Source organism: Lonchura striata, chromosome 4 (assembly GCF_046129695.1).
Source record: "Lonchura striata isolate bLonStr1 chromosome 4, bLonStr1.mat, whole genome shotgun sequence".
Taxonomy (NCBI): domain Eukaryota; kingdom Metazoa; phylum Chordata; class Aves; order Passeriformes; family Estrildidae; genus Lonchura; species Lonchura striata.
In genome coordinates this window covers 74,319,594-74,333,460 of record NC_134606.1, presented here as the reverse complement: position 1 = coordinate 74,333,460, position 13,867 = coordinate 74,319,594, and positions in this window count along the sequence as shown.

The following is a 13,867-nucleotide window of genomic DNA, read 5'->3' as shown; positions in this document are numbered from 1 at the left end:
CATGTGCTACAATCAGGCCTTTCAACTTCAATACTGTATTTTAAGGAAAGAAAAATAAAAGGCACTGTCTTAAAATACTTTCAAACAGTGACCTGGAAACCTAAAGAAAATTGGACAGATGAGCTCTATTTCCTTTTTTTTTTTTTTTTTTAATTTTGTCTGCTTAGGACATTCTCTGCTGCCAGATAAGATGTTAGATGTTCAGAGAACCCAGGCAGATATCCCCAGCGTGGTTATTTTAAAACCTTGGCATAGGTAGTAACATGCTGAACTGAAATCTGTCAAAAATTCATGGAATCATTAACATATTTTTTTTTAATTTTGTTTTGAGGGGCTGCATTAGAGCATTTGGTTTTTCCTCTAACTTATTCACTAGATAATGGTTTTAAGCTTGTCTGGGTATTTTTTTTCCTGTTTAACTCAGTGTCTCTATCTGACAACTATTAACTCTGAAGAAGTCACTGAAATAAACAAATGAGAAAAAAATTTCACACTTTAATATATATATATATATTTCTTTAAGAAGTCTTTTAATAAACTTACTTTAGATTTATTATATCTTCTTCTGTTTATACCATAGATCTTCAGATTTTGTAGAAGATCACTCCAGGATAGTAGAATATCAATTCAGCAGATCTTCCTTTCATACCCCGAAATCCGAAATCTGAAACTCTTGCCTTTTTTTAGCTTAAATAAATGAAGACCCAAAAAAAATGGTTTGGTGGTGGGTCAGAAGTGAGGGTAGAATCAGATCCTCAAGTGCATCTTTTTCTAACTTTATGGGAAAATTTAAAAACAGAGGGTGATGTAGTTAAGACATTAAAAAAAATTGTCATTAAGCCTCAGTGCATCTGATTAAAGTTCATTACAGGTGAAACTGTAGATGAACACAAGAACTGACAGAAAACAATGCACCAACTACCAGAACAACACTTAGATGAAAATGTACAAAATAATGGGTATGTTTTCCAGTGCCTCTGACTGGATGCTCAAAGCAAAGCTAAAGTCAATGCACCTATACAATTTATCACTATTAAACACCAGTTTCAAGCATTTCATGTATTGAACTAGTTTCTCTCCTGAAGCTGTTTTTCATGGAGAATGGTAGAATGAAATGAGTGTTCTAAGGGAAGTATCCTGTAAGTCTGGATGTCACTGCGCACAAGATTTCTTAAAATTCATTTTGAAAATCTGTGAAAATTACATCTACATTTTCATTGTCTATGTACACTCACCTCAAGGCAGGCTGCCTCCACAAAATGCCTTCCAGCCTTCCATCAGCCAGGCTTAAATCTTCTGGGACAAAATAGGTCCACTGAGCTCTAGTGAATAATTTTATACATAGCCCAACAGATTAATTTCCCTCCTACACATTGTATTTTATTGTCAGCACTTATTTGGCAGGTTCATTTGAAAGTTTTAGAAATTCTTCTCATAAGGGACTTTAAGAAAAGATTAATAGGCCTGCTTCTTATTTCTTCTAGACAAAAATCTAGACAAAAAAGTTCTTATTCACAGAGTGCTATATAGCAAAAAGTGAAATTCTGCTTTTGTTGTATAATTTCAGGAGCAAGATCTTAATTTCCTCAAGTTCTCTTGGACATTCATTGGACATTCTTATTGACATATTAAGTGACTTAAAAATCTATGTAACAGCCTGAAGGACAAAGAGATTCAAAAAACAAACTTTTAAAGTTACCCTGTAATCAATCACAGACACTGAAGACATTAAACAAGTACATGACAGTTTTAACACATATGATGAAAATGCCAAAAAAAAAAGCTGTGATTTGGAAAATATTGCAGATCTCAAGTCAAAAAAAATTTAAAGTATTGGAATTTAGGTTTCTACTATTTTTATCCACTTTCATATTGCAAAGAGTTTTCTTTGTTTCCTTTGATGCAATTTACTATGCTGGCAAACAAAGTGGTTTGAGACAAGGGTAGTTCCAGAAGTGCTATTAGCAAAACATAACTTTGCCAGTATTTCAGGCCTGAAAAGCCAGACATAGTTGCCTACTTGCATTTGACTATCATTTAATTTGAAAATTACCTCTGCTTTTCTGTGTGCTTTACAGAGTTGGTAATTCAGCTTAGTCAAGTTCATTTTGGGGATGGACTTTAAGAAATAAACAAAAACTTTTTGTTGAAATAATTAGGATCTGATTTTGGATCTCCATGGTGGTTTTTCATCAACCTCCAAACACACAATTTTCTCTGTGCTTCATCTACAAAATAACAAATTTAAAATGCTAAAAAATTGGTATTAGCTGTACAGACACAATCAAGGTATAAGAGAAAAACCAAGGATGCTTTGTATGAATTGTGTGAAAGATTACTTCAGGCCAAAGTGTTGCCTTGTTTCCAAATCAAATTCCCTGTGCTCAAACACACCAGAGGACCCACTGAAGCAATGATATACCTAACGCTTAGCTGAGGACTTGGAAAACTGAATTTGCACAAAAAAAGTACAGAATCAGCAACACAAAGGTCAAGCTAGAGCTGTAGTTGCAAACTTCAGTGTCCTTCAAGGTGAGCACATTTTTTTCCATGGTTGAACATATCAAGAGAAGCTCACTGGAAAATAAATGAGATAACACCTCTGCCTCAATTACAAGCACAGCTAATGACAATCCTACAAAGGTTTCTTTCAGAGTTGTAATTAGCTCTAAACTCAACTAGAACCTTGTGGCATCTCTCACACAATGTCAAGAGATGCAGCCTCTAAACAGACTTCAAGCAAGCAAAGCAGACATGCAAGACTAAACAAGCAGCCTTATATAGCAATGGGTTCATGAAAGGATTTCAAATTTTAGACACTTGGAGCAGAGGAATTGAGCTCACAGCAGTTTTGAAGATTCTCTTTATTTAGCATTCTAATTTTACATATGGAAAGCATCTGATATATTTAGGGTTTGGGGTTTTGCATTATAAAGGTGAGATATATTTTACCTTGTTTTGGGGGGTTTGTTTTTTTATTTGTTTTTTTTTTTTTTACTTGCATCAAGGAAAATTAGCTAAACTATATCACTTTCAAGAATGTTGACTTTTGCCCCAAAAATTAGGAGAGCCTGAATCAGATCTTTGTTGACTCTTAAGCCTGCTTTCAAGCTGGCCGGGTGATTTCCTCGACAGACACCACGGAGCATCCCTGGATGCGACACCTTGGATGCAGTTCGCTTTTCCAGGCTCCAGAGGTCTCTGCCTGTCGCAGTTTAGCTCCCTGACAGCTCCCCAGGAAAAGCAATTTTTTACGGAGAGGCTGAAGAGCTGCTGGAGAAGGGGCTGCTGGAATCAGGTCCCACTCTGACAGCGCTGTCCTGAGAATTGAGATCTCCTAGGAATTTATAGAAACGAAAGGGAGGGAGGGAGATTTATACTGCAGCATTTGCTGACACCAGCATTGCACAAGCAGGAATATTTCATCCTTAGAATTCAGATAATCACAGCTCTTAGCATCCACCTAGAAACAGTGCAACCTGGTGATGTTAAAGGATTTAGCTAACAATATTTTTTCTGCCTTTGTGGTTGATGATTTTTTCCTCAAAACCAATACTTCTTGCTTAAATTATTATGTTTTAGCAACAATTGATTTACAGTAATTTGAATGTAGATGTAGTTTTTGGGTAAGTCATATCCTCCACCTGTACATCCCTTTCAACTTCTAAGCATCTGCTTCCTGGCTGCTGACTACATCATTCCTGGTTGACCCTCCACTATTATTTTACATCTATAATATATTGAACATATAAAAAGTCGTTTATACATATATATATATATGTCTTATATATCTAGACACACATTTTTAATATATATATTTATATCAATAAGAGGTAGAAGAGATTCTGAAAATAGTAATAAAGCATTAAATCCAAGATAAAATCAAATAAATCAACTGCTTCTTCTACCTGAAAGGGTAGGAAGTCTCTGCCCAGAGTAGGGGGTTGGAAACAGATGATCATTAATGTGCTTCAAACCCAGGCCATGCTGTGATTCCATGGTCTTAGAGTGTCCTCAACACCTCACACCAACTTTAGATTCAGGATCCAGTCTTGGTGATGGACCGATTAAACCAAATAGATAAATGAGTAAATAAGATAGGATGAGATATGGGCATGCTCAAGGACATTTGTTTTTCTTTAGACCTTTTTAGGACATTTTGGCCTTCATAATCACTCACATTTATCACAGAAGTAACTTGGCAGAACAAGTACTTACTAAGGCAGCCAAAAGCAAACAGAAAAATTAGCTCTGCTGAAGACAAAGCTTCTGCAAAGTTGGCACTTGATTCCATTATTTTTCATGTACCACAACCATTAGAAAGAGAAGGAAAAATGAGGTGAGCCTACTGTTCTACTGTAGCTTGAAGATCATTAATAGACTTATAAATAATATATTTTTGTTACAGTAGCAATAGTTCTTTGAGGTGTCTTTGGAACTCTATATTGCTGCTTGAACCCTAGTTTTATTCTTTACTGAGCTATGTGCAGAAGATTAAATTCTCCCAGTAAACTATGCATGCCTGTTCTCTTAGATTCCCCTTTGATCCTAGGAAGCAAGAAAGGTACAATAATGGATTACAGAAGACAGAAAAGCACATCTTTTAGTAGCTGTAGTTTAATGACACACAGAAAGTCTTTACTCTGAGAATTAGGAATGGGCTTCTTTGAGTAATATAAAACAAGGATAGTCATTTTGTTCTGTAAAAAACTATGGCTAGCACCTGTTTCCTTATTATTTTACTGCTCTATCCCTCTAATTATCTTTGTGGACTCACTCCAACAGCTCCATGTTGATGCAGAACTCCAGGGGAGAGTTTTGAGAGCAGAGCAGAGGCAGAATCCCCAGCTTTGCCCTGCTGGCCACACTGCCCTGGATGCAGCCCAGAATACATTTGACTTTCTGGGCTTCAAGTGCACATGGCCAGCTAAGATTCAGCATTTTCCTCCACCAGTGTCAGAACTCAAAATGTCCCTCAGACATTTTTGGATGTCCCAGGACCAGGTCAGAAGCATTTGAGACCCTGGCAGGCAGCTGGAAACAGCTGTGATTTTGGGTTTGAGCCATGGAATGATTTACCAACCTTGCAGGAAGAACAAGAAGTCACAAAAGTTTAGATGTTATAGTAGAAGTAGCCACGAAGTAGAGGGAAGAATTTTTGAGTGCTGTACAGGGGGTTTTGGTTTTGTACATGGGGGTCAGAGGTTTTAAAATGGATTTGGGATTTGGGCCTGCCCTGTCCTCCCTCTTTCTCCTTCCTCACCTCCATGTTCTTGGTGATGTTGGCACTCACAGATTGGTTTAGAGTAGAAAATCACCATTTAATATAGGTAATAGGCATTGGGGAAAACTGTAAACATGTAACACGTAATGTACCATATAAAAGATAGAAAATCACCATTTAATATAGGTAATAGGCATTGGGGAAAAACTGTAAACATGTAACACGTAATGTCCCATATAAAAGATAGAAAATCACCATTTAATATAGGTAATAGGCATTGGGAAAAACTGTAACCATGTAACACGTAATGTGCCATAAAAAAGATAGAAAAGCACCATTTCATATAGGTAATAGGCATTGGGAAAAACTGTTTTTCCTTTATGTTTAAAAAAACTTTTCAATTATACAGTATAATTGAAAGTATAAGTGAAAGTGTAAAACTATGGATTAAATTTGAAAATTCTATACATCATCAGCAGTATTTAGATTATGAATTTTATTATTTGGCTGAGGAAATAATTCAAAAGTTCCAAGACTATCAGTCTCATATTTTTTCCAATTCCAGGTGTAAAAGATATTTCCTGCAGGGATTTTTTCATGGTCCATTTACATCAGTGAAATATTAGCTCTCATATGACTGTAAGAAAATATTATTTAAAGGAAAAAAAAATAGTAGTAAAGGCCTTTGGGTTAAGAAGTTTATTATATGACTGTTTATACACACTGAAAACTAGGAATCAGATATAATCCAAGTTCAATAGCCTTTTGTTCTATAGAATTCATGTTAATAAAGAACTGCACATCCTAGCTGCTCACCAGGAATTTCTGTCAAAATTCTATTCAGGACTTGGTAAGTTACTTAGAATATATTTAGTTTTGAAGGAGAATAACACATTGTAAGTAGTATAAAGGTCTCCTGAAGGAAGATAAAATCATATTTGTAAATTTTTTTTATTTGTTTGCATTCCTGATGGAGTTCCTAATGTTCTTAATTTTTGTTTGTTTGCTTTGGGTTTTTTTACTTGAATAGTTACATTCAGTGTTGTAAAATGCTGTCCCCTATTCCCTATTGCCAGCAAATAAGTGTCTGTTCAAAAATAATAAATAGCTTTTATTTCTCACATTTTACAGGAGCATTTCTCTGTCTTTGATCAGATGCTATGTTTAAAGATGAGGGAAATCCTCCATCTTATGTATTGTGAATGGCATTCACAAAATTGTCAACAGTAGACAAGAAATTTAGAGTTTGTACACCATGTTTACTATTTAATAAAATTATTTGACACATTGCTTTTGAAGTTTTCTCTCATGGAGAGCAATTACCTTAAGTAAGTAATAAAAAAATCATCAAAAATTATGGTTTTAGTACTGACCTACTGTAGAAACTTCATCATCCAAATATTCTCTAAATTCTTCACCTCTGATGGTGGAAAGATAAATTTCATTTGCAGATAAATATGTCTCATTCACATATTTATCATTACACTCAGACTTAATTTACAACAGAAAGAGATTTCCCTGTTCATTAATTTTTTTTTTTTACTGTTCAAGTAAAAAATTCCACAAGATTTTTGTTTTCTCATGAGTGTAATAAGGAAACCAATCAAGCATTTCCTAGAGTTCTTGGCACTCCACGATTTTCCAGGTTTTCCTTTGGCATGGCCCTAGCAATAGTAGCCTCCTACCATTGGAGGGAGCCACAAGCACTTGTTCAGAAATTCATAAGTCTGTGGCTTGTAAAGAACTTTTTCAGCACTACAGTAGTTGAATTATACACTGAAAAGCTTCATTACGCTAATAAAGACAAACTCTAAAAAATAATGGCCTATTCCTTATGATGTGTTGCTACACTTCTTTTGAAGTATTAAAGAGCATGCTTAAGAATACATCAAGCTGCTTTTACTGCTTATTTTAATATTTTTATAATGAGTAATATATTTATTTTATAAAGCTGCCACATATACATTTTATTTTTTTAAAGATGTACATAAAAACCATGCATCAAATACTAATTAAGTATATTTTAAATGTTTGAATTAAAACCACATTCTTCTTCAACATCTTACTTCGCTGTACACTTAGAGTAGATATAGGAAGAAAGTAGTATAGGAAAAAGTATTATATTTGGATTTTTTAAAATATAATTTTATTCGTACACCATAGAAAATTTTACCTTTTGTATGGTTATCCAGCAAAATGGGAACAAAAGAGAACAGCATTGGCTAGACTGTCAAATAAAATACTAGGTTCTCACTAGGTTCTGCAGCAATGAGATCAGTTGAGGACCCACGTAGTCCATTTCCAACTTCCAGAAATGTTTCCATATTTTTTGTCTTAGACTAGACTTTTAATTACATCTAACCAACACATAGAGGGCCAAGAAAAATGGCCCTCTATGAAAATACGTTAATTTTTGGCTTACTTCCATATCACCAAGCTAAGATTTTACAGCATTAAAAAGTCTCCAGTTACTCAAATTGTCTCAGCTAAATCGCCTCTGTTCTTAAAGGAGCCCTTTTACTCCTTGCTCAATAGATCTTCTGAAGTTCTAGGTTGGCTGCATCAGAAAATCAGAGCAACACAGACCTTACATTTATTTAATTACTCTTGACCTTTTATTTGCTTTTGAAGGGGGTTTCTATTCAGTAAAAGGAGTAGCAGCTGACAATTGTGGTTGCAAATTTTGATGTTCTCAGGATTAACCAAGTAGTCTACAGTAGAAAGTTTTACTGCAATCAGGTGACAACTATTCTTTTTTAGCATTCCAGGTTCAATGGCATGAAATGGATGTGTTGTTTTCTTCTTTCTGTTTGGCATATTCGAAGAAGCTAAGCTGTTTTTCTCTCTCTGCCTAACTTGCCAGCAAATATTTTGTGTCTTCTCACAGAGACCATCTGTGAGTATAGACTGTCACTGTCCTTGATGTGCTTTGAGACAGGCAATAGGCAAACCACCAACATATGCAAGATTGTTTATAATACTGTCTCTGCTTTTCATCAGGTCTCACTCTTCCAAAATGTCCTGGTTTAAAGAAGTAGCCTAAATAGGAAGATTTAGCAAAGGAAGTTTAGGACTGCAAAATGTTCATATGTTGTATTCTTAGCATTTAACCCAATCATTTAAGAAAACTCTCTGTATCATAGGATAATTCCAACTGGAAGGAACCTTGAGCTAACCTTGATGAAGGAACCTTGTAAGGGAACCTTCAGAGCAAGGTGAGGTCAGATCAGGTTGCTCAGGGCTTTGTTTTGTCTTTGCATTGTAAACCCCAGAGGGTAGAGACTGTGCAACTGCTTGACTGTACCCAGGGTAGGAAAGCCATCAGATAATAGGTGCAAAAGCAATTTAACTCTCTTTCAATGTGTTTATATTATATATTCAAGCAACGCAACTTTTCTGATCTGCTGGTGTTTTTTTTTTTTTATATGGCATTTAAAAAACTCCTACAAGACACTCTGTAAGAATTTTTCAAATCTTTGAGGATAAAGACCGAGATCTTTTTTGAGATTTCTGGAGCAGAAACTTTTCCTGTACAGAAACTTTTTGAGTGAAGCTTAGTACTCGGTACTTGAAGCTTGGTACTATGAACCAATTTTTGAAGACTAAAAAATTGCCAACCAAATATATAAATAAACAGGACAAAGCATTGCTCCCAGGTGGTTGATGGCCACACTCAATGACTAAACTGAATGACTCAGATAGCATAATAGCATATCCTGATCTGGAAAGGATCTCCAAGGAATTGAACTTCTGGCTCTGCACAGGACTATTCCAAGAATCACAGCAAATTCCTTGGAGAATTATCCCAGTGCCTCTTGAACTCTTGCAGGCTTGGTGATGTGACTTCTTCCCTGGGGATCTTGATCACTTGAGCAACATCTACTGTGATTCTCAGGGTTTTATGACTTTAAGCAATCTTTGAATCAAGATAAGTTAACAAACAAGCAAACGAAATTAAGAATGGATATTCAAATTTATTTGAGTGATCTACCATTGACCAGGATTATCATCTGGCACCAGAGTTTTCTACAACAAAGGTCCATATGTCCATGCCAGAACAACAGTGCAGCACAGCACTAATAAACTACAATGTTTATTTATCCAATGTGCAGGATAAAATATGGGGGTTTTTTGTGAGATAACCAATAAAATTGTGTTGGAGGAAAATCAGTGCTATGTATTCATCTCATTTTTGAAAAGTTTACAGTAATTTTTTATAATGTATCTCCAAGAAAAAATACATTAACAACCTAACACCTGAACAAATTCAGAGTCTGAATTTTTTTATTTCTATTCACAAAAGGTATCACCAAGATATTTCAAGATATGTAACAAGAAAGACTTCAGAAGAAGATATGACTAAGAAAGACAAAAAAAATCTGCAGACCAAATATATGGAAAACAAACAGAAAACCTACTTAAACTCGATGAAGAAGGCTCTGTATTTACATTTAACCTTGCATAAATTTCCCAAGAAATAAGTGAGGTAAGGCATTGATTTATAAAGTGTTGTATTGCTTTTTAATATATAACCACACTTCAAACAGCCTGATACATGTTTGAGAGGTCTTTTGAATGTCTTGGAAAGGATGCACCTTATAAACTTGAACTACTCTGTAAAAGTTCAATGGTAACCATCGTTTAAGGTGTAGAATGATGGCTAAAATCTATTTTGGAAGCACATTGAATGCTTTGCTCTCAGTTATTCATACATTATAGTGGAAATTTGTCTTATCTCCATCAATTTGCAACCCAGGGCCTCAGTTCAGTGTCCAGTTCAGGGTATGGTGGTCTTCCACACAGTTTTTGTAATGCAGTCTTTCTCTAATGCATAAAAGTCCTTCATGAAGATGTTTAAGCCATAAATTATAACACTTTAGTCTCTGACAGTCTAACAACCTAAAACAGTCTATATTCAGTTGATTTCCTCCTTGCCTCCGCACATCTAACATTTTAGACCTGTGTGTACCACAGAAAAATCTTTGGTGTCAAAGGTACCTACACCACTCTGTGGTATTTGAAGATACTTTAACAATGTTAATTAGATTGTAATGTCTGCTATTTTTTTAAAAAAGTCAATACAACTTCCAAGGAGGGCAAAGTTAGCAAGCCAATGACGAATTGCTATAATCTATTTCGTCAATATTACAAGACAACACACTGTGGTTACATGGAGGCATAAAAGCTTTTAGCAAATTATTTCTTTAATAATTTAAAGGTTTTTCAAACTACTATATCAAAGTGGTATCTCTGAGTATATACATTTTAAAAAGTAAGATAATTAAAACATGCTTAACTTATTGTTTCTCAGACTGTATCTCTTTTGAATGAACACATTCAAAGCAAAAAAAAAAAATTAATTAAGGGTGCTTCTTTGTCATATTATTACTTTCCCACAAGACTTATTTAATTTTAATTATGTTATAATGTGTTTAATAACAAGATCTGGGTTTTAATGAAAATCTTGTCAGTAAAATATGCTTTAAGGGGGATCTTTGATTTCTTTGTAATACCAAATATAGATATAGCATGTAATGCAGTTGTATTTGCAGCCCTGAGCAAAATAATCTCTTACAACGCTGCTCATTTTCTTTCCATAAAATAATTTTGCTTTTGAATGATTCATGCTGGTGTGCTTGTAGAATTCTCTTTTGCAGCTAAAGAGGAATGTTGTTGCAATCCTACATCTATCCAAGAGGTTCCAAGTGCCTTTCAGTTGTCACTTTTCACGTTGTACCTTCTCCCCCCTTCTTCACATGTATGTCACTGTTACTTTCCTTGGAGCATCAGAATCTGCTGCAACATAAATGTTAGCAGAAAAATCCATATAAAGTCTCTATTAGAAGCTATTATAGTATTAAGTGGCTTAGGTGTTTGGATCCTGAGATATTGGAACAGGCTGAGAACATGAATAGAGAAGGGGAAGACACTCAGTGCATCCTCTGCACCAGGGCAAGGGGACACGTGGGAAGGGGAGGAAGGAGGCTGAGAACTTCTGCCAGTTGCAGCTGCAAAAGCTGCACAGGAAGAATTCCACAAAACAACATTGCTGGAAAACCAAGAAAGCTGGTTAAAGTCAGGGTTTGGTGGAACACAAAGGAACACACAATCAGGACCATTTTCCATCATGTTCTGCAGCTGGACATGAGGAGAGATGAGCTGGAGGATGTGACATTGGATGATGGAGATCTAAGCTCCCCAGTTTATGCAGAAGGCTTCTGAATGGGCTGAAAAATCTTGAATGAATGATGACATTCTCCCATATCTTATAAGTCTGGTGTGCTCAAGTCAGATTTTCAAAAATTGCCATGAAGACACAGCACTTGTAACACAGGAAAGAGCAAATTCTTAAGTATTGAAGAGCCTCAGTGGTGGAGTGAAGAAGTCGATTTTCCTGTGTGTTTAGAAAACTTATGAACAGTTTTATCAAGGATGACATAAAAAGGAGATAAGCCTCAGGCACAAGCATGCACAAAAATAATGGATGAAGTAATAGACTGATAAGAACATTATGTGTGAGAAAGTCGTACTTCAGTACTGAACTAACCTGCCAACAGGATTTTTTCTTCAGGCTGAAACCTTAAAAAATGTAATAAAAGCTCAAGATATCTTCCCTTCTGCCCCTTTCTGCCTTCCACATTCTCAATTCAGTTGCAAAAATAGAAATATGTTTGAAAAAGTTGAAAATCTCAAAAATAGGCAACCCCCAAAAAACCCAAACCAAACCAACCAACCAACCAAAATAGACAACATACATAACTAATTTTTATGTGGTTCTGTTGTTTCATTCATTCTTCTCACAGTGTTAACAGAAGAAAATACTCAGAATGACATCAGCCCATGGTGAGATGCTTTGCCCAGGGAGGTGGAACTAAGCATTCCCACCTAGATATACCCTGGGATTTTTTAGACAGAGAGGCAGCCTTCCCATAGGTTTCCAAGAGGACACAGCTGGGATTTTCCACTGCACCAACTACAACTTTTCTACAGGACCACTGCACAAACAGAAACCACATCTGCCACTCCAGGAGGACTGCAGCCACTCCAATTTGTACTGCTACCAACACGCTGGCCAAAGGGTGTCAGGTTGTATTCTGACTTTGTTGGTGGTCTTCCTTTTGTAATATTGCATTTATTTTGTTTCTTTTCCCTTTTCCCAGAAAATTGTATTTCTGACTTGGAGTGTCTCACTGGTTTTGCTTTCAAATCAGAACAAAGAGTAACTCTGAAATCTACATTTCCACTACACTGTTACACATCTTTTTAATCTGGAAGGTGAAGAAATTATTCTAGTGAATTAGGCCAGAGACTTCCATATACCTATAAGGGAGATGCATTCATATGGATGAAAATAAAAATTCTGGTTTTTTTTCCATCTCCCTCCAATTCTTTTCAATTTCCTTTCCTTGGATCTCTTTCATCTTGATTCCTGCCCTCACGTCACTTATATATTTTGCACAGACCTGTTGATACCCCAGCCTGGACTCAATGTGGTTTAAATAATTCATAACTGAACTATCCTTTTACCTTGCCTTAAATGAATGGGACAAGATAAATAATTTGCCTGAAGGAGCACACAGGGTTTAAAAATGTGTAAGTCTGAAGTACAAATAGATTTTACTTGAGAGAAAACATACTTCTCAACCTTCTAGATTTCTACATAATGACATAACAAATTAGCAAGGATATTGACTATTCACTTGTCAACAGTAATCTTGATATTGTTGACAAGTATATCTTATCTGTGACAATATGACAAACATCTTTCAAAAGCCAAAGGATTCAGAAAATTTGCTGATTGCTGAGATTCAACAATGAGTACAGACCACCCCATCTGACACTAATAGGGCAACACCAAGGCTGCTTTCTTGCAAATTATTTACTTTGCTATGGAACATGGTATCCAAGACATAAAATATGGCAATATTGTATTCACATCATTATTTATTAAATATTTAATTGGTTGGAAACTGTGGTACATTCATACTAAACACCTTTATCTACATATAATAGGAATCTAGGCAGGCATATGTAGCATCTGAAGAGGTGTTACTCCCAACCACAGTTGCACTGAAATCATTAAATATTTTTTCTCTTTCCCAATCTCAATGATGATTACAAGGGACGGCATACAGAAAAGCCCTTCACTCTTCTAGTAGTATATACCAAAGTATTTCAGATATCTAAACTCTTGGTTTATTTTGAAAACATCTCATGTGGACATTTAAAATATAGATACAGGGAAAAAAAAGAATATAAATACTTTTTATAGAAAAATCTATAGTACTCTGGTACTAAATAGTTCCATTATATCAATGCAAGATTTATATAGATCTTCTCTGTTTGCCTTCATTCCTTGATGACAAATCCCTGCCAGTAAATAGCAAATGCCACACAGTATCTGATTTGCAATGTTATCAGTAAGCACAGTGCAGCCAGTACTGAATTACTGCATCATTACTATCAAGATATGAGATGATGCTATCATTCACTGTGCACTCAAATTATTCAGGCCAGTTGAATGTCATATTTCCTATTTGCAATATGCCCCTTGTCATTGTACAGCTATTCCAATATTTATTTGCCCTATGTTCACACAGCCTGGCTCATTACATTAAGTCTCAATTTCTGTGTATCAGTCCC